Here is a 27,388-nt window from a genome sequence, read left to right as displayed (position 1 = left end):
CAGGACACACAGGTTCGATCCCTGGGTTGGGAAGATCCTCTGGAGGAAGGCGTGGCAACCCACTCCAGTATTCTTGCCTGGGAAATCCCATGGACAGAGGAGCCCGCAGTCCATGTGTTTGCAAGAAAGTTGGACACAACTTAGCAATGAGAGGTGCTAACAATGAGAGGTGCATTTCAAAGAAAGGAAGGAAAGGCTATATCGGTAATCTCAATGAATGTTAGATATTTTTCATCCAACTATTTTAATCTCTCTAAACTCTCACTTTCTACACCACAGTACTCACTTTCAGAGTGTATTACATTCAAGACAGAGAGTACAAGAAGTAAAAAATATGTTAAACTCACTGTCAGTTCCCTGATATTTTGAATTTGGTTGTCCTTTCTCAACTTGCCCGCTGCTATTTATATTTCAAAGTCCTCAGCTTCTCCACTCATTCTTTCCCAGCTGTAGCTGTATTCAGTGGCAGAGATGGGTGGCATGTTTTCATTTTGTATTACCTGAAATCAGAATCAACATTCCCGTTTCCATATGTTTCTACCACTATGTTCACCTCGCAAGCACACGCATAGCTTACAAAACAACTCCCTGTTCTTCGGTGGACTAAATATAAATGTTGATCAGTCCAGAAGTCAATAGCCAACTCTTGCTTTGGATGCCAGAAGCACCAAAAAGTAAAGATGCATAAAATATACTCTATTGTTCAATGAATAAGCCCTATATACATGAAAGAAAAGTGAAAGTGTTATTTGCTCAGTCATGTCTGACTCTTTGTGATTCCATGGACTGTAGCCCACCAGGCTCCTCTGTCCACGGGATTTTTCAGGCAAGAATACTGGAGTGGGTTGCCATTGCCATTTACTCCTGACCCAGGGACTGAACCCGGGTCTCTTGTGTCTCCTGCATTGCAGTCAGATTCTTTACTTTCTGAGCCACCAGGGAAGCTCCAATAATGCAATGAAAGAATTCTGTTTCTCACAAGTGTGCACACAAAACTGTCCCTTGTTGTTGTTGTTTTTTTAAATGTACATTTTACTCTGCTAAGTAGTTCAATTGCATACGTATCTGCTGGACTCTCAATCTGGATAAACAGAATGCCTTCTCATTGCATACCATTTGTGCCAATAACTTACCCCAAACTTCTCAATTTCAAGGGAGGATTTTTTTAAACTTCTCATTTAGTATAATATTTCCTTTTATCCTAAAATTCCAAATATAATTGAATTTTCTCTTTTAACACAAAGACAGGTTTATATAAAGATGATATATAAATACATCTGAAGACAATTGCTTTTGAAAAATATTCTGGGATTAGAAGTATCTCAGACTGTAGCCCGAGTTCTATATTGCTCACCCAGGAACAGAAGTGACAAAGGTCTTTCAAGAACAATCTCACAGAAAAAAAAATGTATTCTCAGTGTCTAGTACAATGATTTTTAAATTTGAAGCTTGAAATATCTTCCAAAGTTCCTGAAATGGAAGAGTCCACAAAAAATATTACCACTTTTATCTTCCTGCTAATTATTTATATTTATATTAAGCCATCCCGATTATTTATATTTATATTAAGTCATCCTGGAAAACTCATGAGATTTGAACTGCTTTATTTTTCTTTTTGAGGTTAATACAGCAGATGTGTTAAGCACTTTTTAAATGTTTCCTAATTAGAATCAATAAAAAAATAAGACTTGGGTGACAGAGAATAGTCAAAATGAAAGTCGCTCATTTATGCTTGATTCTTTGTAACCCCATGGACTATACAGTCTTTGGAATTCTCTAGGCCAGAATACTGGAGTGGGTAGCCTTTCCCTTTTCCAGGGGATCTCCCCAACTCAGGGATAGAACCCAGGTCTCCCACATTGCAGGCAGATTCTTTACCAGCTGAGCCACAAGGGAAGTCTACACAGTGAGGTGAACATCAAAATGTTAGCTTTATTCCTGAGACTTAACCAAAGTGTTTGCAAATAATTCCCCCATTGAGCTAGACAAATTTAGTGACCCAGTCTCTGTTACTGCTAGAAAATTGCTGCCTTCCTCATCTCCTAGCACCACAGAACAAGTCCATTTTAACTTACAGCATAAAGAAAGCCAGACTGAATCCTCATTGTAGACAGTAAGATCCAAAGACAGAAGACAAGACCGACCTAGGAACTCAATTTCTTCTCCCAAGCTCATCAATCATCCTCCCCAAGGGAGGGAAGCTTAGGGAGAGAGATCAGGAGTGCAATTGTGAAATCTTTCAATGTGGAAACAAGTAGCCAGGGAAATGGAGGACCTTTAATCCACCTTCATTCCAATGTTTCATAAGGTCTTTGCTCTTCTAACTCACATATCTTAATCATTAATTAAACTTATGATAAGTCAAGTGTGTAGCTGCATATCCCATCACCAGATTTTATTAGAGTTGTCTTTTCACTCAGCATATGAAAACTTTTTATTAGTAATTGCTGATTGAGCCCTGTGCTCCTGGTGCTATAGTTAGTAGTACCATGGATTCATTCTGGATTTTGTCTAGCCACCTGGCTACCATGCTCTCATTAGCAAGATTTCCCACACCTATAGCAGTAAATTATTCATTTACAAAGATAGTCTTTCTCTGTAGTTCTAGTTTTGCTCTCCTATTTCTCATCCTTCCTTACATCCACCTATGTTGTAATAAAGTTCATCAGAAGTTCTAATATTAGATCACATTTAGATAGACCAATAATAAAATGACCAGAATGTAGAGATGCCCTGAATTTGAAAACAAACAAAAAACCCTCTCCTTTTCCTTTATGAATTTCCCATAAATAAACTCCAAAAAATTTAATAAAAATTAATTTGCTCCTGTGTCAAATTAAATTAAAATCCAAGGATTTGGGGAGCTTCCCAGGTGGTGCTAGTGGTAAAGAACACATCTACCAACACAGGAGATGGAAGAGATACAGGTTCAAGCCCTGGATCAGGAAGATCCCCTGGAGGAGGGCATGCAACCCACTCCAGTATTCTTGCCTGGAGAATCCCACGGACAGAGGAGCCTGGCAGGCTATAGTCCATAGGGTCACAAAGAGTTGTACACAGCTGAAATGACTTAGTATGCATGCACTAAGATCTTACACTCTTCCATCATATTTTACTTTCTATTTAATTTTTGCCAAAGGTGTTCCCGATGCTTGGATAATGCTGGGCTTATGTCAAAAGCTCCATCCTCCGATATATCTCATTGGAATGAGTATAGTGCTTTTTTTTAAAATCACTCTATTGAGATACAATTTACATAAAAAGCTTTACATTTTCCACCTATACAACTTTGAATATGGAGGTAAGTATACAGCCATGAAAACATGGCCACTATCTGTTATAAATATATCCATCACCTCCAAAAGTTTTTTCCTGTCTTCTTTATTACTATCATTTTGTGATAAAAATACTTAACATATGATCTAGCCTCTTAGCAAAATTTTCAGTATTAAATGTATTATTAGCTACAGGAACTATGCTCTATGGTAGACCTCTAGGACTTATTCATCTTGCATAACTGTTTGTACCTTTTGGTTAATACCTTTCTGTTGGTAAAGTATTTTTAAGCCTCAGAAATCACAGGAGTTGAATGACAGGTTTCTCAGGAGCTTCACTTTTTGAAAAAAGTACAAATAAAGAGCAGATCTCAAGAGACATGATTTCCATTTCCTTCATTTAACAAATATTTTGAGGGTACCTCTTATGTGCCAGGCACTGCTCAGAGCATTAAATATTAAGCAGAAATAAAAGAGCAAAAATTCCTTTGAAGCTGGTCCTGAAGCTGACATTCAAGCTCATAATAAGTATAAGTAGAATACAGAAGCAAATTCCAGATTTTTAAAGCAATTATGCCATGGAAAATTATGTTCCCATAGCACAGTACATGATGTTGCCAAGGACCATAGCAACAACTGAGTGGTACTTGATGAAAAGAGGGGACACGGACAAAGTCTTAGCTTCAGTACTGCCAATCATTTATGTGACCTGTTTAGATGATAAAGCCAAATTGTAAATTCAATGAAAGAAATGTCCTTTTAAGAAGGAAATATGAAAAAAAAGTCAATATGGAACCATATTATTTAAACATCTGTGGTTGGTTAGGAAAGATCTACTCATGAATACTGAATTCTGACTCCTCTATTAGAGGTGTCATTTGAAACACTGTTATCTTCTAAGATTAGAAATTTAGAGTTATTGGCAGCCTCAATGACAAGTTCTTACCTGAAGTGCATGTCTTTGTTATTAAGTATATTTACGTCTTCTTAATTTCCATTTCTACTCCATGTTTCTCATATGACGATACATAGTGCATGTGAGTTTTGTTTAGTGACATAGTTTCTAGGCTCTTTCAGAGTGTACATTTTTATTCTATGCCATAATAGATCATAAACTCCTTATTATCTAACTCACTTAAATTGAAGAAAGTAGGGAAAAACCACTAGACCATTCAGGTACGACCTAAGTCAAATCCTTTATGATTATACAGTGGAAGTGACAAATAGTTTCAAGGGATTAGATCTGATAGAAAGAGTGCCTGAAGAACTATGGACGGAGGTCCATGACATTATACAGGAGACAGGGATTAAGACCGTCACCAAGAAAAAGAAATGCAAAAAAGCAAAATGGTTGTCAGAGGAGGTCTTACAAATAGCTGTGAAAAGAAGAGAAATGAAAAACAAAGGAGAAAAGGAAAGATACACCCATTTGAATGCTGAGTTCCAAAGAATAGCAAGGAGAGATAAGAAAGCTTTCCTTAGTGATCAGTGGAAAGAAATAGAGGAAAACAATAGAATGGGAAAGACTAGAGATATCTTCAAGAAAATTAGAGATATCAAGGGAACGTTTCATGCAAAGATGGGCACAATAAAGGACAGAATGGTATGGACCTAACAGAAGCAGAAGGTATTAAGAAGAGGTGGCAAGAATACACAGAAGAACTATACAAAAAAGATCTTCATGACCCAGATAATCACGATGGTGTGATCACTCACCTAGAGCCAGACATCCTGGAATGTGAAGTCAGGTGGGCCTTAAGGAGCATCACTGCGAGCAAAGCTAGTGGAGATGATGGAATTCCAACTGATTATTTCAAATCTTAAAAGATGATGCTGTGAAAGTGCTACACTCAATATGCTAGCAAATTTGGAAAACCCAGCAGTGGCCACAGGACTGGAAAAGGTCAGTTTTCATTCCAATCCCAAAGAAAAGCAATGCTCAAACTACTGCACAATTGCACTCATCTCACATGCTAGCAAAGTAATGCTCAAAATTCTCCAAGAGAGGCTTCAACATTACGTGAACCATGAACTTCCAGATGGTCAAGCTGGATTTAGAAAAGGCAGGGTAACCAGAGATCAAAATGCCAACATCCACTGGACCATGGAAAAAGCAAAAGAGTTCCAGAAAAACATCTACTTCTGCTTTATTGACTATGCCAAAGCCTTTGACTATGTGGATCACAAAAAACTGTGGAAAATTCTTCAAGATATGGGAATACCAGACCACCTGACCTACCTGTTGAAAAATCTGTATGCAGGTCAGGAAGCAACAATTAGAACTGGACATGGAAAAACAGACTGTTTCCAAATCAGGAAAGGAGTACACCAAGGCTGTATATTGTCACCCTGCTTATTTAACTTATATGCAGAGTACATCATGAGAAACTCTGGGCTGGAGGAAACACAAGCTGGAATCAAGATTGCCTGGAAGAATATCAATAACCTCAGATATGCAGATGACACCACCCTTATGGAAGAAAGTGAAGAAGAACTAAAGAGCCTCTTGATGAAAGTGAAAGAGGAGAGTGAAAAAGTTGGCTTCAAACTCAACATTCAGAAAACAAAGATCATGGCATCTGGTCCCATCACTTCATGGCAAATGGATGGGGAAACAGTGGAAACAGTGACAAACTTTATTTTGGGGGCTCCAAAATCACTGCAGATGGTGGCTGCAACCATGTAATTAAAAGACGCTTACTCCTTAAAAGAAAAGTTATGACCAACTTAGACAGCATATTAAAAAGCAGAGACATTACTTTGTCAACAAAGGTCCATCAAGGTAAAGCAATGGTTTACCCAGTGGTCATGTATGGATGTGAGAGTTGGACTATAAAGAAAGCTGAGCACCAAAGAATTGATGCTTTTGAACTGTGGTGTTGGAGAAGACTCTTGAGAGTCCCTTGGACTGCAAGGAGATTCAACCAGTGCATCTTAAAGGAAATCGGTCCTGTATATTCACTGTAAGGACTGATGCTGAAGCTGAAACTCCTATACTTTGGCCACCTTGTGTGAAGAACTGACTCATTTGAAAAGACCCTGATGCTGGGAAAGATTGAAGGTGGAAGGAGAAGGGGATGACAGAGAATGAGATGGTTGGATGGCATCACCAACTCAATGGACACGAGTTTGAGTAAACTCTGGGAGTTGGTGATGGACAGGAAGCCTGGCGTGCTGCAGTCCATGGGGTCGCAAAGAGTCAGACACAACTGAGTGACTGAGCTGAACTGAACTGATAATCATTGTTACCACATATTTACACAAAGGAATTGTAGAGCCATATGAAATCTGCTCAGAACAAATATTAGTTCAATAAGGTCACAGGATAAAGGACTAACATACAAAAATCAATTGTATTTTTAGATGATGACCATGGACATGCAGAAACCAAAATTGAAAATATCAGATCAGATCAGATCAGTCGCTCAGTCGTGTCCGACTCTTTGCGACCCCATGAATCGCAGCACACCAGGCCTCCCTGTCCATCACCAACTCCCAGAGTTCACTCAGACTCACGTCCATCGAGTCAGTGATGCCATCCAGCCATCTCATGCTCTGTCGTCCCCTTCTCCTCCTGCCCCCAATCCCTCACAGCATCAGAGTCTTTTCCAATGAGTCAGCTCTTCGCATGAGGTGGCCAAAGTACTGGAGTTTCAGCTCTAGCATCATTCCTTCCAAAGAACACTCAGGGCTGATCTCCTTCAGAATGGACTGGTTGGATCTCCTTGCAGTCCAAGGGACTCTCAAGAGTCTTCTCCAACACCACAGTTCAAAAGCATCAATTCTTCGGGGCTCAGCCTTCTTCACAGTGGGGACATAGATACAAAGTTCAAGGTAACAGAATTGACAACCCAGAAATAGACTCATACAACTATACCCAAGTGATTTTTTACAAAGTTGCAAAACAATCCACTTTTCAGCAAGTAGCATGGAGCAAAATAAGTAAACTGTCACCTAAACATCATACTTTATTAAAAAGCTTAACCCAAAATGGAGCACAGCTTTAAATGTAAAACCTAAAACTACAAAATCTCTGGAAAAAGATAAAGCATAAGAAAAAATCTTTGAAAAATAAGGCTAAGCAGTGTTCTTAGTTCTTAAATTAACAACACAGTGAAAAAAAGGGAAAAAATGGATCAATTAGACATCATTTAAATTGAAAGCTTTTGCTCTCGAAGGTCCACGTGAAGAGGATGAAAAGTAAAGCTACAAACTGGACAAATATTTGCACAGTACACATCCAACGAAGGACTAGTGTTTAGATTATATTAGTGAACTCTGAAAACTCAACAGTAAATAGAAGCTAGAAAGTAGGCCAAAGATATGAATAGACATTTTACCAAACAGAATATACAGGTACAAAACAAGCACATAAAAATGTATTCAATATATTTAAACATTGGAAAAATACAAGTTAAAACCACAATGAGATATTGCTACATACTTAACAAGACAGGCTATAACTTCCAACATATTATTTCAAAGAACTGGTGAAAGCAGACATTATCATCTGGCTTCTGATCTCAGGGGAAAAGAGTTCAGTCTTTCATCAGATATATATTAGGTGTGTATTTTTCTTAGAAGGCTTTGATCAGGTTGAGGAAGTTCTTTACTATTCTGAGATTGTTGAGTGTTTTTATCACGTTGAAAATTGTAAATATATTTTTCTACATTAGTAGAAATGATCATTTGGGGTTTTTTCCTTTATTCTATTAAGATGATGTATTACAGTGCTTGATTTTTATATGGTAAACAGCCACTGAATTCCTGATACAAATTCCATTTGGTCACAGTGTCTAATCTCCTTAATTTGCTGTTGTATTTAGTTTGCCTGAATATTCATTGTAAGGACTGATGCTGAAACTGAAGCTCCAATATTTTTGCCACCTGAAATGAAGTGCGGACTCACTAGAAAAGCCTCTGATGCTGGGAAAGATTGAGGGCAGGAGGAGAAGGGGGCAACAGAGGATAAGATGGTTGGATGGCCTCACCAACTCGATGGACATAGTTTGAGCAAACTCCAGGAGATAGTGACGGGCAGGGAAGGCTGGCGTGCTGCAGTTTATGGGGTTGCAAAGAGACATGACTCAGCAACTGAACAAAAATTCAGTTTGCTAGTCTTTTTTGGAAGATGTTTGCATTTATATTCATAGGGATATTAGTCTGTAGTTTTCATGTGTAGTTTTTGTCTGGCTTTAGGTACAGGGTCATGCTGGCTTCACAAAATGAAGAAGGAAGAATTTCCTATTTTTTCGAAGATTCTGAGAAGGATAAATGTCCATTCTTACTTAAAAATTTGGTAGAATTCACCAGTGAAGACTGGTCACGGGCTTTTCTTACTTGAGAAAAAAACTTATTACTTATTTTAATATCCTTATTTATTACAGAGCTATGCATATTTTCTACTTCCTGAATCATTCAAAAATATTTATTTATTTTAATTGGAGGATAATTACTTTACAATACTGTGATGTTTCTTGTCATACATTAATATGAATCAGCCATAGGTATATGAGTGTCCCCTCCATCCTAGGACATGGAAGCAATGTATATTTCCATTGGCAGACGAATGGATAAGGAAGTTGTGATATATATAGACAATGGAATATTACTCAGCTATCAAAAGGAATGCATTTGAGTCAGTTCTAGTGAGGTGGATGAACTTAGAGCCTATTATACAGACTGAATCACTTTTGATTCAGTTTATTTCTAAGAATTTTTCCATTGCAGGTAACATACAATTTGTTGACATTCAGGTATTCATAGTATTCTTATTACTCTTCTGATTTCTATAAGTTCAGTAGTAATGTACTCACTTTTATTTCTGATTTTAGCAATATTTATCTTCTTTTTTGTTAGCCAATCTACATAAAAGTTTCTTAATTCTGTTGATCTTTTCAAAGAACCAATTTTGGCTTTGTTGATTCTTTCCATTGTTTTTCTATTCTTTATTTTTATATCTTTGCTGTAAGTTTTATTATTTTCTCTATTCTGTTAGCCTTGAATTTAGTTTGCTCTTCTATTTAGAGTTCTTTAATATATGAAGTTAAATTACTGATTTGATACTTTTCTTTTTATTATAGACAATTATGATCATCTTCTCTTTGAGCCTTGCATGTTTTGCACCCTATGATTTTTACATATTGTGCTTTTCATTTTTTCATTCATCTCAAATTAACTTTCAAATATCTCTTGTGTTTTATTTTTGAGCCAGTGGTTGTTTAAGTGTCTGTTTCATAATTTTCACACCTTTGTGAATTTTCAAGTTTTATTTCTGTTACTGATTTCTAGTTATATTCTTTCATGTTCAGAAAATATACTTTGTATGATTTCAATCTTTTTACATTTATTGAGGCTTGTTTTGTTGTCTAATATATGATTTATCCTGGATCCATGTGCACTTGAGATGAATGTGTGCTCCACTGTTATATATATATATATAATATATATATATATATATATATATATATATATATATTATGCTTTGTTGGTTTATAGTGAGTGAAGTTGCTCAGTTGTGTCTGACTCTTTGCAACCCCATGGACTGTAGCCTACCAGGCTCCTCCGTCCATGGACTTTTCCATGGAAGAGTATTGGAGTGGGTTGCCATTTCCTTCTCCAGGGAATCTTCCCGACCCAGGCATTGAACCCATCTCCCGCATTGCAGGCAGACACTTTACTATCTTAGCCATCTGGGTTTATAGTATTGTTCAAATCTTCTATTTCTTTACTGATCATTTCTGTAATTCTATCCATTATTGAAAGTGGGACATAGAAGACTATATTATTGTAGAATCTATTTTCCCCTTAAATTCTATCAATTTCTGTTTCATATATTTTGGGGTTTTATTTTTAACTGTGTATATGTTTTTAACTGTCAAATATTCTTGCTTACCTGACCCCTTTATAAATATATAATGTCCTTCTTTGTATCTTAATTTTTAAAAGCTAATATTAATATAAACAACTAGTTCTCTTTTGGTTATTCTACTCAGGTTTATTTTATTTTTTTCTGCTGTTGTATATTGTAGTTTTCTGTTAGTGACTTTTCTGATTTTTCTGTCTTTGCAAAGAGTGTATTGTTTGCTGTGTGTGGTCACTGAAGTCTCTGTTCCATCAGCCTAGTGGCCAGCTAGTAATTTGACAGAGATTTCCTTAAAAGCCTGGAATCAATAGAAAAAGAGAAAGTACAAGTAGAAGAAAGAGAAGGAGGAGAGGGGGAGGAAGAAGGAAGAAGAAGAGGAAGAAGGAGATGAGGAGAAGGAGGAGGAAGACAAGGAAGAGGAAGAGGAGGAGGAAAGGAACAAAGCACAAACAAATAAGCAAGAAAACCTCTCCTGTTCTTTGTGCACTGACTCTGAGTTGGGGCATGCTTTCAGTGCTTAGCCAGGCCATTAAGAACTCAGCCTTAGGTTTTACTTCCTGCCTATATTGAGGCTTAAGATTGAGCAGAGGTTAAAGCTTGGGCCTTCTTAGGTCTTTTATAACTATGCATCTATTCTTGGGTATGCATGTGTCCTTCGAGAGTCCTTAATATAAACAAAAGCATTTCAAAACCCTTATTCCTCCATGTTTCTCCTTCCCCAGCTTCTTTCTTGCAAGACTTTTTAGTTTGTCTGCTTCTTGCCATGTCTGTTGTTCCTTGCTCCAGATGGTGACTTGTATACCTTTACACGTGTGCTTGGTTGCTCAGTCATGTCCAACTGTTTGCAACCCCATGGACTGTAGCCCACCAGGCTCCTCTGTCCATGGAATTTTCTAGGCAAGAGTACTGGAGCAGGTTGCCATTCCTTTCTCTAGGGGATCTTCCCATACCAGGGATTGAACTCAGGTTTCCGAAGATAATCACAATGGTGTGATCACTCACCTAGAGCCAGACATCCTGGAATGTGAAGTCAAGTGGGCCTTAGAAAGCGTCACTATGAACAAAGCTAGTGGAGGTGATGGAATTCCAGTTGAGCTATTCCAAATCCTGAAAGATGATGCTGTGAAAGTGCTGCACTCAATATGCCAGCAAATTTGGAAAACTCAGCAGTGGCCACAGGACTGGAAAAGGTCAGTTTTCATTCCAATCCCAAAGAAAGGCAATGCCAAAGAATGCTCAAACTACCGCACAATTGCACTCATCTCACATGCTAGTAAAGTAATGCTCAAAAGTCTCCAAGCCAGGCTTCAGCAATACGTGAACCGTGAACTTCCAGATGTTCAAGCTGGTTTTAGAAAAGGCAGTGGAACCAGAGATCAAATTGCCAACATCTGCTGGATCATGGAAAAAGCAAGAGAGTTCCAGAAAAACATCTATTTCTGCTTTATTGACTATGCCAAAGCCTTTGACTGTGTGGATCACAAGAAACAGTGGAAAATTCCTCAAGAGATGGGAATACCAGACCACCTGACCTGCCTCTTGAGAAACCTATATGCAGGTCAGGAAGCAACAGTTAGAACTGGACATGGAACAACAGACTGGTTCCAAATAGGAAAAGGAGTTCATCAAGGCTGTATATTGTCACCCTGCCTAACTAACTTCTATGCAGAGTACATCATGAGAAACGCTGGACTGGAAGAAGCACAAGCTGGAATCAAGATTGCCAGGAGAAATATCAATAACCTGAGATATGCAAATGACACCACCCTTATGGAAGAAAGTGAAGAGGAACTAAAATCCTCTTGATGAAAGTGAAAGTGGAGAGTGAAAAAGTTGGCTTAAAGCTCAACATTCAGAAAACGAAGATCATGGCATCTGGTCCCATCACTTCATGGCAAATAGATGGGGAAACAGTGGAAACAGTTTCAGACTTTATTTTTTGGGGCTCCAAAATCACTGCAGATGGTGACTGCAGCCATGAAATTAAAAGATGCTTACTCCTTGGAAGGAAAGTTATGACCAACCTAGATAGCATATTCAAAAGCAGAGACATTACTTTGCCAACAAAGTTCCGGCTAGTCAAGGCTATGGTTTTTCCTGTGGTTATGTATGGATGTGAGAGTTGGACTGTGAAGAAGGCTGAGTGCCGAAGAATTGATGTCTTTGAAGTGTGGTGTTGGAGAAGACTCTTGAGAGTCCCTTGGACTGCAAGGAGATCCAACCAGTCCATTCTGAAGGAGATCAGCCCTGGGATTTCTTTGGAAGGACTGATGCTAAAGCTGAAACTCCAGTACTTTGGCCACCTCATGCGAAGAGTTGACTCATTGGAAAAGACTCTGATGCTGTGAGGGATTGGGGGCAGGAGGAGAAGGGGACGACAGAGGATGAGATGGCTGGATGGCATCACTGACTCGATGGACGTGAGTCTGAGTGAACTCCGGGAGTTGGTGATGGACAGGGAGGCCTGGTGTGCTGCGATTCATGGGGTCGCAAAGAGTCGGACACGACTGAGTGACTGAACTGAACTGAACTTCCCACATTGTAGGCAGATTCTTTACTGTCTGAGCCACCAGAGAAACCTTTGTTCCTTTCTTTACATGCTTTCGACATAGCACCAGAGGCTACTCAAAACCTTGAGGAGGTTCTGAGGGACGCAAAACAAAGGGAAGCCTCAGAACGGCTTTCAGGGAGCTGCCAGACAGGTCACAATACACAGCCACATTTCTCTGAACAAAAGGTTCATGTTGCTCCTCTGGCACTAGCAAGCCATATCAGGTATGTAGACTATCATCCTTATGGACATCTCCATGCTGACAAATGGCAGATGATATTCAGGTAAATAAAAGTGTTTCAACACGCTCTTACCAGCAATTATCAACTTCTTTCTTCTTTATGGACTCTCCAAGTGTCATGTTTTTAAAATTGTGGTTAAAAAAGCCACATAACATAAAGTTTATTTTTTTAATTTAATTTTATTTTTAAACTTTACATAACTGTATTAGTTTTGCCAAATATCAAAATGAATCCACCACCGGTATACATGTGTTCCCCATCCTGAACCCTCCTCCCTCCTCCCTCCCCATACCATCCCTCTGGGTTGTCCCAGTCAGAATTATTGGTAATTGTGTAGTTCAGCAGGGCTACATATATTCATATTCTTGTGAAATAGATTTTCAGAACTTTTTTATCTTGCCAAACTGAAACTCTGTATCTCTTACATAACGATTCCCCTTTGCCTTGTCTTGTAGCTACTGGTAACTCCCATTTGACTTATATTTCTATGAATTGAACTATTTTAAATACATAGTGAAGTGAAGAAGATGCTTGAGAGTACCTCGGACTGGAAGGAGATCAAACCAGTTAATCCTAAAGGAAATCAACCCTGAATATTCATTGGGAGGACTGATGCTGAAGCTGAAGCTCCAATACATTGGCCACCTGATGCAAAGAGCCGACTCATTCGAAAAGACCTTGATGCTGGGAAAGACTGAGAGCGGGAGGAGAAGGGGATGACAGAAGATGAGATGATTGGATAGCATCACTGACTAAGTGGACATGAGTTTGAGCAAACTCCAGGAGATGGTGAAGGACAGGGAAGCCTGACATGCTACAGTCCATGGGGTCACGAAGAGTCAAATACAACTTAGCAACTGAACAGTAATAACAGTAGAAGTGGAATCATACAGCAATTTGTCTTTTTGTAACTCACTTATTCCACTTAGCATAGTATCCTCAAGGTTCATCTATGTGGTAATGTGTGATAGGATTTCTTTCCATTTTAAGGCTGAATAATAGTGCATTGTATGTATATACCACACTTTGTTTACTTGTGCATCTGTTAGTGGACATTTGAGTTCATGTTCAATGTGTTTGATTAAATTCAATAGTTTCAAAAGTGTTGATTCTCACAGTTTTTGGAAGCTTATTTGTTGCTTCAGTGGATTGAAAGTTCCTTGGACTTCTCTACACCACAATTTCAGCAGAGCCACTTAATAAATATTTTAAAAATATTATCTGTCACACATTGAAATGAATAATGAAATGTGTATAACATTTAACAATTTTTATTTGCAACTATTTACCTAAATGTCTATCTTTTTCATAAAACATTAACTTATGAAGTAGAAGGAAAATGGATAATCACCCATTGAATAGGAAATGCAATATAATTTTTATTAAAGGAGCTTCTGTAAAGTAAGGGAGAAATCAAGACAGTGGTCTCATTCTTTAGATAAACTCAGTTACAACAGTCATTATTGTGAAAAAATGTGTAAATGACATCATATGTGAGGGCAGTTCATGTACCATAAAGCTTAAAAATGCAGTTAGGCCTAGGTTAAGATCTTAGTATTTATTTTCACATCAAGTTTTTTTTTTTAATAATTTATCTAACTTCTTTTTTTAAAAATCTTGTTTCAAGCTAAGATAAACAATTAATTGGCTTTAGATTTAAACTTTTAATGTGTATGCAGGCATATGTCATTTTATTGTATTTCATTTTATTGTGCTTCACAGATATTGTGTTTTTAATTGAAGCATAGTTGATTTAAAATATTTTTAGTTTTAGGTGCACACATAGTGATTTGGATATTTTTGCAGGTTATATGCTATTATAAGTTATTACAAGATATGGAATATAATTCCATATCTGTGCTATACAGTAAACAACAACTAATCCCAAATTCCTCATTTGTCCTTCCCTCTCCCTTTTGGTAACCACTAGTTTGTGTTCCTGGAGAAGGCAATGGCACCCCACTCCAGTACTCTTGCCTGGAAAATCCCATGAATGCAGGAGCCTGGTAGGCTGCAGTCCATGGCGTCGCAAAGAGTCGGACATGACTGAGTGACTTCACCTTCACTTTTCACTTTCATGCATTGGAGAAGGAAATGGCAACCCACTCCAGTGTTCTTGCCTGGAGAATCCCAGGGACGGGGGAGCCTGGTGGGCTGCGGTCTATGGGGTCGCACAGAGTCGGACATGACTGAAGTGACTTAGCAGCAGCAGCAGCAGCAGCAGCAGCAATTTGTGTTCCGTGACAGAAACAGACTCACAGGTTTCTTGCATACACATTCATTTGCATTATTTTTTAGCTTCCACATGTAAGTGATACCATATGCTATTTGTCTTTGACTGGCTTATTTTACTAAGCAAAATATACTCTAGGTCCATCCATGTTGCTGCAAATGAAATATTGTCCTAAGTCACTTCAGTCACGTCTGACTCTTTGTGACCCAAAGGACTGTAACCCACCAGGCTCCTCTGTCCACCAGATTCTCCAGGTAAGAATACTGGAGTGGGTTGCCATGTTGCTTTCCAGGGAATCTTCCCAACCCAGGGATTGAACCCATGTCTCTTAGGTCTCCTGCATTGGCAGGTAGTTTCTTTACCACTAGTGCCACCTGGGAAGCCCCATTTTCCTTATAAACATACTTGGATATGTATTTTCTTACATACTTGAATAGGTAAGAAAATGAAATATTATATTGTATCTTTTACAAATTGAAGGTTTGTGGCAACCCTGAGTCAAGCAAATCTATCAGTACTATTTTTCCAGCAGCATTTGCTCACTTTGTGTCTCTGTCACATTCTGGTTAATTCTCACAAAATTTCAAACATTTTAATTATTATTATATTCACTATGGTGATCTGTGATCAGTGACTTCTGATGTTACTAATATAATTGTTTTGGGACTCCATGAACTCATTAAGATGGCAATCTTAATAATTGTGTGTATTCTCATCGCTTGACCAACTGGTCATTCCTCTGTCTCTATCCCTTTTCTTAGGCCTCTCTATTCTCTGAAACACAACAATTTAAGATTAGGTTAATCAATAATTCTACAATGGTGTCAAAGTATTCAAGTGAAAAGAAAAGTCACTTGTCTCTCACTTTAAATCAAAAGGTAGAAATAATTAAGCTTATTGAGAAAGGTGTGATTTTCCCCTCACTTTAAATCAAAAGCTAGAAATGATTAAACTTAGTAAGGAAGGTGTGTTTTGAAAGGTGAGATAGGCTGAAAGCTAGGCCTCTTGTGCCAAACATTAGCCAAGTTGTGAGTGCAAAGGAAACATTTTTGAAGGAAATTAAGAGTGCTGCTCCAGTGAACACATGAATGATAAGCAAGTGAAACAGCCTTATTACTGATATGGAAAAAGTTTCAGTGATCTGGATGGAAGATCAAACCAGTCACATTTCCTTAAGCTAAAGCCTAATTCAGAGCAAGGTCTTAACTTCAATTTTGTGAAGGCTGAGAGAGGTGAGGAAACTGTAGAGGAAGAGTTTGAAACCAGAGGTTGGTTCATGAAGTTTAAGGAAAGAAACCATCTTAATAACATCAAAGTGCAAGGTGAAGCAGCAAGTCCTGATGTAGAAGTTGCAGCAAGTTATCCAGACCATCTAGCTAAGAAAATTAATGAAGGCAGGTACATAAAACAACAGATTTTCATTGTAGAGAAAACAGTCTTATGTTGGAAGAAGATGCCATCTAGGATTTTCATAGCTAGAGAAAAGTCAATACCTGGCTTCAAAGTTTCAAAAGACAGGCTAACTCTCTTATTATGGGCTTAAACAACTGGTGACTTTAAGTTGAAACCAGTGCTCACTTCCCATTCTGAAAATCCTAGGGCCCTTAAGAATTATGCTAAATCTAATCTGCCTGTGCTTTATAAATGGAACAACAAAGTGTGGAAGACGGCACAACTGTTTGCATGATTTAGTGGATATTTTAAGCCCTCTGTTGAGACCTACTGCTCAGGAAAAAAAAAAAAAAAAGATTCCCTTCAAAATATTATGGCTATTGACAATGCACCTGATCATCCAAGAGCTCTGATGGAGATGTGCAATGAGAAACTGTCCTTGAAAGAAAGTCAATCAATGTGGCAAATTTCGTTGTTCTTAGTCTAAGAAATTGCAACAATCACCCCAACCTTCAGCAACCACCACCCTGATCAATCAGCAGTCATCAACATAGAGGCAAGACCCTCCATTAGCAAGAAGATTATGGCTTGTTGAAGGCTCAGATGATGGTTTGCATTTTTTAGCAGTAAAGTATTTTAAAATTAAGGCATGTACATTTTTTAGACACAAGACTATTGCACACTTAAGACTACATTGTAGTGTAAATATGACTTTAATATGCCCTGGGGAACAGAAAAATTTGTGTGACTAGCTTTAGTGTAATATTTATTTTATTGAGGTGGTCTGGCACTGAGCCGGCAATATCTCTGAGGTATGCCTGTATTTAACCATGTTTGGGTAACTGTCATATTTACCTAACTGGAGTCTTTTTTATGTAACACATTTCTAAATTCTTAAATCCTGGTTCATTTACTCCTTCTAGGAACTTGGAATGACTTACCAGTCAGCATTTATATTACTGAAACTTATTGGAGCTACTCTATGAATAGACCAGATGATAAAACTTGCCTGGCTTATAACTATGTTTTTGGAGATACAGAAGTCAGAACAAAGTGCTTAAATTTCCTACAGATTATATCAAACTAGATGGGCTCTTAAGCAATCAGCCTGGCCTCCTACTCATAGAGTAGCCTAATCATTGAATATAACGATTCTAGCTGCTTTTTACATGTCAGATGGCTATACTAAGAAATCCAGACACTTTAATTTAGGAAGACAAACAAAAATCTGTCTGTTTTAAGAAGTCACCCAGCCACTGAAGAAGTGATACTCCTATAAGTGAAATTTCAGAGAAGTATATAGTGAACAATCTTTCTCAAGGCTGCCAAAATGATTTATTGCATGCTGAGATTTCATACACACACATATAGACAGCATTAATACTATTTTTTAAACACAAGTTGTTTTCTTGCAAAACCGACTGAAGTTAGTGATAATATATATTATCTGTCATTGGTTTGATATCTAAAAGGTAGTTTTTCAAAAATAAATAGTCATAATGGCAAATTTAGGAATTATGTTAAAAAGAAACCCAATAATTTATATCAATTATGCCTACTACTGTGGGCAAGAATCCCTTAGAAGAAATGGAGTATCCCTCTTAGTCAATAAGAGTCCAAATGCCATACTTGGATGCAATCTCAAAAACTACAGAATGATCTCTGTTCGTTTCCAAGGCAAATCATTCAATATCACAGTAATTCAAGTCTATGCCCCAACCATTAATGCTGAAGAAGCTGAAGACAAACAGGTCTATGAAGACCGACAAGACTTTCTAGAACTAAAAATACCAACAAAAAACAGATGTTCTTTTCATCATAGGGGACTGGAATGAAAAAGTAGGAAGTCAAGACATACATGGAGTAACAGGCAAGTTTGGCCTTGGAGTACAAAATGAAGCAGGGTAAAGGCTGACAGAGTTTTGCCAAGAGAAAGCATTGATCATAGCAAACACCCTCTTCCAACAACACAAGAGAAGATGCTACACATGGCTATCACCAGATGGTCAATACCAAAATCAGATTGATTATATTCTTTGCAACCAAAAATGGAGAAGATATATACAGTCAGCAAAAACAAGACAAGGAAATGACTGTGGCACAATAAAGATCATGAACTCTTTATTGCAAAATTCAGACTTAAATTGAAGAAAGTAAGGAAAACCACTGGACCATTCAGGTATGACCTAAATCAAATCCCTTATAATTATACAGCAGAAGTGACAAATAGATTCAAGGGATTAGATCTGATAGACTGAGTGCCTGAAGAACTATGGACGGGGTTTCATAATATTGTACAGGAGGCTGTGATCAACACCATCCCCAAGGAAAATAATTGCAAAAATGCAAACTGGTTGTCTGAGGAGTCCTTACAAATAGCTGAGGAAAGAAGAGAAGTGAAAGGCAAAGGAGAAAAGAAGATATACCGATCTGAATGCAGAGTTCCAAAGAAGAGTAAGGAGAGATAAGAAAGCCTTCCTAAGTGATCAGTGCAAAGGAATAGAGGAAAACAATAGAATGGGAAAGACTAGAGATATCTTCAAGAAAATTAGAGATACCAAGGGAACATTTCATGCCAAGATGGGCAAATTAAAGGACAAAAACGGTATGGACCTAACAGAAGCAGAAGATATTAAGAAGAGGTGGCAAGAATGCCAGAACTATACAAAAAAGATCTTCATTACCCAGATAACCATGATGGTGTGATCACTCACCTAGAGCCAGACATCCTGGAGTGTGAAGTCAAGTGGGCCTTAGGAAGTATCACTACAAACAAAGCTAGTGGAGGTGATGGAATTCCAGCTGAGCTATTTCAAATCCTAAAGACGATGCTGTGAAAATGTTGCATTCCATATGTCAGCAAATTAGGAAAACTCAGCAGTGGCCACAGGACTGGAAAAGGTCAGTTTTCACCCAAAGAAAAGCAATGCCAAAGAATGCTCAAACTACTGCATAATTGCACTCATCTCACAGGCTAGCAAAGTAATGCTCAAAATTCTCCAAGCCAGGCTTCAACAGTACGTGAACTGAGAACTTCCAGATGTTCAAACTGGATTTAGAAAAGGCAGTGGAACCAGAGATCAAATGGCCAACATCCATTGGATCATAGAAAAAGCAACAGAGTTCCAGAAACACATCTACTTCTGCTTTATTGACTATGCCAAAGCCTTTGGCTGTATGTATCACAACAAACTGGAAAATTCTTAAAGAGATGGAAATACCAGGCTATCCTACCTGCCTCCTGAGAAACCTGTATGCAGGTCAAGAAGCAATAGTTAGAACTAGACATGGAACAATGGACTAGTTCCACATTGGGAAAGGATTACGTGAAGGCTGTATATTGTCACCCTGCTTATTTAACTTATATGCAGAATGCATCATGTGAAATGCCAGGCTGGATGAAGCACAAGCTGGAATCAAGATTGTTGAGAGATATATCAATAACTAGCCTCAGATATGCAGATGACAGTATCCTTACTGTAGAAAGCAAAGAGCAACTAAAGAGCCTCTTGATGAAAGTGAAAGAGGAGAGTGAAAAACCTAGCTTAAAACTCAATATTCAAAAAACGAAGATCATGGCACATGGTCTGGTCAGTTCACAGCAAATAGATGGGGAAACAATAGAAACAGTGACAGACTATTTTCTTGGGCTCCAAAATCACTGCAGATGGTGATTGCAGCCATGAAAGTAAAAGATGTTTGCTCCTCGAAAGAAAAGCTATGACAAACCTAGACAGCATATTAAAAAGCCGAAACATTACTTTGCCAACAAAGGTCTGTCTAGTCAAAGCTGTGGCTTTTCCAGTAGTCATGTATGGATGTGACAGTTGGACCATAAAGAAAATTGAGCCCTAAAGAATTGATGCTTTTGAACTGTGGTGTTTGAGAAGATTCTTGAGAGTCCCTTGGACTGCAAGAAGATCAAACCAGTCAATCCTAAAAGAAATGTCTTACATATTCATCAGAAGGACTGATGCTGAAGCTGAAGCTCCAATACTTTGGCCACGTGATGCAAAGAACTGACTCATTGGAAAAGACCCAGATGCTGGGAAAGACTGAAGACAGGAGGAGAAGGGGACAGCACTTGATTAGACGGTTAGATGGCATCACTGATTTGATGAATGTGAGTTTGAGCAAGCTCCAGGAGTTGGTGATGGACAGGGAAGCCTGGCATGCTGCAGTCCATGGGGTTGCAAACAGTTGGACACGACTGAGTGACTGAACTGAACTGATATCAGTTAAGTAAAAAAAAAAGGAATAGTTATGGGGAAATATACATTAAATTTAAACAATTACTCTTACTTAGTATCTGACACCAATGAATTTTTATGTTAAAAAAGAGAATGTGAATTTTATTATAAAACATTAAGTATACATAAATGAAATACATATTTTATTTTAAATTTGAGGAATTGAGTCATTTCATCTAAGTTTTAAAATCTGTGCTTATAGTGTTATTGATAGAATTTTATCATTCTTTTAACATCCAAGGAATCAGTAGTGATGTCCCCTCTTTCATTCCTGATACTGCTCATTTGTATCTTCTCTGTTTTTCTTGGTTATCTAAGCTAAAATCTTATCAAAACCTTTTCAAAGAAGCAGATTTAGGTTTCATCGATTTACTCTATTATAGTTTCCTTGTTTTCAATTTTGTTGATTTCTCTAATATTTATTTGATTTCTTCTACTTGTTTTGGATCTGATGTGCTCTTCTTTTTCTGGTTTTCTAATGTGAAAACTTGAGTTATTGATTCTGGTAAAGGGGATGGGGGAAATGTTGGACTCCATTGTTGCCAGAACTGGAAAATTACTACTTTTTAATAGTTTTCATATATGAATAAGTTTTAAATCTTTAATAAACATTTTGATCCAAAGATGCCTTATATTTTATAAAATATTTAATTATTGCAGGTTATTTTAGCCTGAGTGTCCACAAAAGAGAGTTTGACACAAAAGTTTTCATTTGAGTAGCTCATTTGGAAAGTGGTTCTAGTAAGTCAGAGTAAGGAAAACATATGTGAGAGCTGGACAATAAAAAAGGCTGAGTGCCAAAGAATTGATGCCTTTGAACTGTGGTGTTGGAAAAGACTCTTGAAAGTCCCTTGAACAACAGGGAAATCAAACTAGTCAATCCTAAAGGAAATCAACCCTGAATATTCATTGGAAGTACTGATGCTGAAGCTGAATCTCCAATACTTTGGCCACCTGATGTGAAGAGCCAACTCATTGGAAAAGACCCTGATGCTAGGAAAGATAGAAGGCAGGAGGAGGGGACAACAGAAGATGAGATGGTTCGATGGCATCACCAACTCAATGGACATCAGTTTGAGCAAACTCCGGGAGATGGTGAAGGACAGCGAAGACTGGTGTGCTGCAGTCCATGGGGTCACAAAGAGTCAGACATGACTGAGTGACTGAACAACAACATGGTTAAGCAAGGAAGGAGGAAAAGTCAAACAGTGGTATGTTAGACATTGCACATTACTATAGGCAAGTGGTGCTTGACCCTATGGGGCTAAAGTTGGCATCCATATTTGTGATGATGAATAACTACCACCTCTAAGATAGAGTGGATGCAGTGTATTCTATGTAGAATGAGGTAGCTGAATGATATCCTTGAAGGAAAGGATGGAATTGAGTGTCCAGCATCAGATGTTGCTCTTGGGGAGTTATACATTTAGAAGTGGGAGTAGCTTGATCACCCATGGAGAGAACCAGTGTTGTTGAACTCAAGCTTAGGCTCCAACCCTGCCACCAAGATAGTTTATGGGCTCATTGTGCCAGAACCACGATGACTGAGGAGAGAAGCTGTTTGATATCCACATGAGTCATCAGATACACTTGGTTTTTAACTGCCTTCTCTACAGTCAGTTCCTTGGGTGACCATTAATTACAGAGTGAAGAACCTGATGTAATGCTCACATTTCCGCCAACTGGAAGTTTCCTGCTTCAACATTATTCTACTCTGACTGAAACTGAAGTGTGGCGGCAGTCCATTTACAGCTATCATCAATATTTAATGCTCACACATCTGTGCACTAAGTTTGAGATTAATAATTTCCTCTTCCAGTAGTTGTTCAGAGACTACCCCCTGCCTCATGAGGAGCATCATTGTAACAGCAGTCAAAGGCATGAGGGTTTGTGCAGTCAGCCAATTTATTTGTGCTTTCTCAGGCTGGATCCTGGAGCATGTCCATGGTACTATGGACTGCTGTTGAGTTTGCCAGATCTTATCACTTGGTGAGTATCATAAGGTTCAGCTTGTGGTGGCCAGATCCTGTCGTATAGCACCTTACTTGCTATCTCTTGGTAAGGCACTCCATATATATTTCTACTGAACTCAATAGCATGTAAGGAGCTATGTTTTAATTGGCAAGCAGTTTACTGACATAGGAGATATGAATTTTGCTCAGAACCTCAGGATTCTGTGTTGTAACTCCCATATTATGGCTTAGAATGACTTAGATAATGCTTCCTTATCCATCATAGATTCTGTAAGCATTATAAGATATACTGAGGCATATGGCCTGAGTAACAGAAGAATTTGCACTGCAGATCTGAAAACGTGATAGGGGACCAAGTCTGTTAACATCAAACTTTTTGACTTGTCAAGTCTCATGTTTTTCTTTTCATACAAAAGAACTGTTCATATATCTAGCCCTGGAATACTATCAATAAAGCATTACCACAGACTTCTGTCAGTCAAACTAGTTTGATTCCCCTCTAACTGTGCTTCCCATTATGGTAACTATACTTGTCCCTGAGATTTTGTGCAGCAACCTGGGCTGTGAAATCTTATTATTTCCATTTGAACATAGTTTACTTCTAATGATGACTTGCAGAGGAGAGCATGACTTTTATAAAAATGTCAAATGTTTCCCTTCACCAATGTCAAGTGTTCCTCCTCACTACTTTATTATAGTAGTGTCTTCTCTGCCCTCTCAAGGAAATATACTTTAGAGATAGGTCCTCTTTTCTCATGTTATTCATGTTATGAAGGTAATTATTTCTAATGCCTTCATTCCTTTTGACCTTTTCAACAATTCCTCAGTATTCTGGCAAGCAAGTTCTAATATCTTCTATCTCATTTACCACACATAGCCTGTTGCCCAAGCTTCAACATGTCACCCAAACAGCATATGTAAAGGCAGCTCCAGGTCATTGACCTCTGAGTCATAAGTATGTACTCCCATGTCAGTGAGTCCTCAAAATTCATTCTAACATGTACTATCCCAGTTCACACAAGTACCTATTAGCCTGTTCCTAGAGCTCATTCTGGATATTCCACCTGAACAGAGACTGCATTTTGGTCTTGTGCTGTGATAACCTTACCCTTGCCATGAGTTGGAAGCAGTGAAAAACATCAGTGTTGGCTGTTGAGTAAGACAAGCAGTCTTTTCGAGGCAGCTGCCTTAGGTGAGGCTATTGCCCTGGTTTCCAGGGACAGGGAGGTTGCTCTCCAATAGTTAGGGTTAGGGGGCTACTTTTGCCAGACTGAGTGTACAGAGGATGATAGGGATTCAAATTTTTTCACTCATTACTATTCCAGGTCTCAGAGGTCTACTCTTTCCTTATTAGGATGCATATATTGATACAGAGATCTAAGTGTTATGTGGAAAATTCTGAAAGAGATAGGAATATCAGACCACCTGACCTGTCTCTTGAGAAATCTGTATGCAGGCCAGGAAGCAACAGTTAGAACTGGGCATGGAACAACAGACTGGTTCCAAATTGGGAAAGTATGTCAAGGCTGTATATTGTCACCCTGCTTATTTAACTTATATGCAGAGTACATCATGAGAAACAGTGGGCTGGATGAAGCATAAGCTGCAATCAAGATTTCTGGGAGAAATATCAATAACCTCAGACATGCAGATGACACCACCCTTATGGCAGAAAGTGAAGAAGAACTAAAGAGCCTCTTGATGAAAGTGAAAGAGGAGAGTGAAAACATTGGCTTAAAGCTCAACATTCAGAAAACTAAGATCATGGCATCCAGCCCCTGCGGGGAGCGAGCTCCACCCATGGCAAAGGTCATGAGGAAGGAGGCTCAGCATACGCGAAGGCGGGATCGAGCCTCAGGAGTCCCCCTGGAAATTCTTGAGCATTTACACCCAAAACCAGAGTCTGCCTACTTTCTGCTTTGTGCCTTCACCTACACCTCTGACTTTACGGGGGGCTGTCCCCCACTACCTCTCTGAAAAAAGAGTTAGCTTACAGCTCCAGTTAATAATTCCTGGGTGTGACACTGTTTCAACCTACAAACTCCTTTGGAAGTCCTCTAGCCTGCCTGAATAGGTTTTTCCGGCCACATGTGATTGTTCAGAGCCTCCCAACTGTGAGAGGCAGGAGATGTTCTAAACTGTCTAAACACAGATTCCTTTGAGTAGTTAAAAGATTGATTAGAAATTGTATTGGTGAAGGTTTTTTCACTTATTGGGCCAATGTTTGCTGCTAAGTCTCCATACTCCTTACCTACTGTGTCCTTGGCAGTGTATTGACTGATATAATGGGTGTATAGAAATGTAAGTAGTAGCCTCAATGTTTGTAACCTTGGACCCTTGAGTTAATTCTTTTCTTGATTGAGCCCACCTCACCTTTGCCCTATAGGAATGCAGCTTTGTCCAATGCTTTTTTGGAGGCTGGTGCCTGACTTTGGAATAATCACCTTTAGAGAAAGATAAGTTTCTTAAAATGTTAACAGGCCTCCTGGCCAGAAGATGATGTAATTCACCTGAACTTTTGCATATGATAAGTTTGAAAGCCTGGCTTCGATTAGGACCAGGAACTGCTGTCCTTGCATGACTCCACCCCTTCCCCCATTATCCTCTATGCACAACTTAAGGTATAAAAACTACTTTGGAAAATAAAGTGCGGGCCTTGTTCACTGAAACTTGGTCTCCCCATGTCGCTCTTTCTCTCAAATTCTGACTGAGTCTCCATCTGGAGAGCGGAACCCGCCATGCTTACTAATTATGCCTGGGCTTCTAAGATCGACCGGGGAGGCCTCAGTGTCTCCTCTCCTTCAGGAGACTGGAAGGACGCCTGCGGCCTACGTAAGTGGTGCAAACTTCTTGTCTTGAAGTTTTATTGGTCTCCCGCGTAAACCAAGCTACTCAGCCTCTTTTCTCCACTAAAATTTTCCTACTGGGCTATCCTCATCCTATTACTCTTTATATCTTTGATAAAATATTTAAATAAATAGGTTGCCGACGCCGTCCCCACTTCGAATACCCTGGATCAGCCAGGGCTGGTCCCCGGCAAGCCCCATCACTTCATGGCAAATAGATGGGGAAACAGTGGAAACAGTGGCAGACTTTTATTTTTGGGGGCTTCAAAATCACTGCAGGTGGTGACTGCAGCCATGAAATTAAAAGGTGCTTCTCCTTGGAAGGAAAGTTATGACCAACCTAGGCAGCATATTAAAAAGCAGAGACATTACTTTGCCAACAAAGGTCTGTCTAGTCAAGGCTATGGTTTTCCCAGTAGTCATGTATGGATGTGAGAGTTGGACAGTGAAGAAAGGTGAGTGCCAAAGAATTGATGCTTTTGAACTGTGGTGTTGGAGAAGACTTGAGTCCCTTGGACAGCAAGGAGATCCAACCAGTCCATCCTAAAGGAGATCACTCCTGAGTGTTCATTGGAAAGGCTGATGTTGAAGCTGAAACTCCAATACTTTGGCCACCTGATATGAAGAGCTGACTCATTTGAAAAGACCATGATGCTAGGAAAGATTGAAGGCAGAAGGAGAAGGGGACGACAGAAGATGAGATGGCTGGATGGCATCACCTACTCAATGGACATGAATTTGGGTAAACTCTGGGAGTTGGTTATGGATAGGGAGGCCTGGTGTGCTGCAGCCCATGGGGTCACAAAGAGTCAGACACGACTCGGCGACTGAACTAAACTGGTGTTATGAATGCAATTTCCATGCAGGTCTGCAACCTTGGAATTAGAATCAGGGTCTGCTATTCAGCATTCTCTCTTATGACTGGCAATGAGGGTCTTCTTAATCCAATGGATTAGGGTGAATGACAGGCTGTGTATTCCCATTAGACACACAAACCTAGATTACAGATCCAGTTTAGGGCACTCTTAGAGCCTGCCCTAAAAACCACTTGAGGCTGAAAGGGATTTCTGAATTCATGCTGAGCTGGAAGCCAAATTCATCTATTTCCACATTCCAAATGCCAACTCACTCAAAAGTCAAAGTGTAAGTCGCTCAGTTGTGTCCGATTCTTTGCAACCCCATGGACTATACAGTCCATGAAATTTTCCAGGGCAGAATACTGGAGTGGGTAGCCTTCAGGAGGAAAATAAATGTATATTTGAGGCATATCACCCTTATTTCAATATATGCCACAGTATAAAAAACATCCTAGGAGCAATTTAGGTGCTCTTCCTTTACCCCAAGGTGCAATCCCTGGTAACTCAGACAGTAAAGTATTTGCCTACAATGCCGGAGACCCAGGTTCGATCCCTGGGTCAGGAAGATCCCCTGGAGAAGGAAATGGCACCCCACTCCAGTATTCTTGCCTGGAAAATCCCATGGACTGAGGAGCCTGGTAGGCTACAGTCCATGGGGTCGCAAAGAGTTGGACACAACTGAGCGACTTCACTTTCACTTTCACTTTCTTTCACTTGCCTTTACCCCAAACCAGACACCCAGGAACTCACAAATATGGGGAATCCTGGGGCTCTGTTTTTCAAATACAGACAGTCTATAACATTAAGAAATATTTCCCACTATTATGATGAAGTGTATCACTATTATAAGGAAGAAGTGATCTAAGATGACTCAGGTCATCTGGTTCACTTTAAATCTGGCATC

The 27,388-nt window shown here is 39.0% G+C and overlaps 1 protein-coding gene across 1 annotated transcript in view; it reads right to left on the bottom strand.

Moving 5' to 3' along the window:
• Nucleotides 1–225: 225 nt before the first annotated feature.
• PWWP3B (PWWP domain containing 3B) overlaps nt 226–27,388 on the bottom strand; it is a 63,379-nt gene continuing 36,216 nt past the window's right edge. The window contains exon 9 of the transcript XR_003509582.1: nt 226–500. The gene's annotated coding sequence lies outside the window, so the exon portion shown is untranslated. The remainder of the gene's footprint in view (nt 501–27,388) is intronic.

Source organism: Bos indicus x Bos taurus, chromosome X, assembly GCF_003369695.1.
Source record: "Bos indicus x Bos taurus breed Angus x Brahman F1 hybrid chromosome X, Bos_hybrid_MaternalHap_v2.0, whole genome shotgun sequence".
Taxonomy (NCBI): domain Eukaryota; kingdom Metazoa; phylum Chordata; class Mammalia; order Artiodactyla; family Bovidae; genus Bos; species Bos indicus x Bos taurus.
Note: the sequence above shows the minus strand (reverse complement) of the source record. Positions and strands in the feature narration are given on the sequence as shown.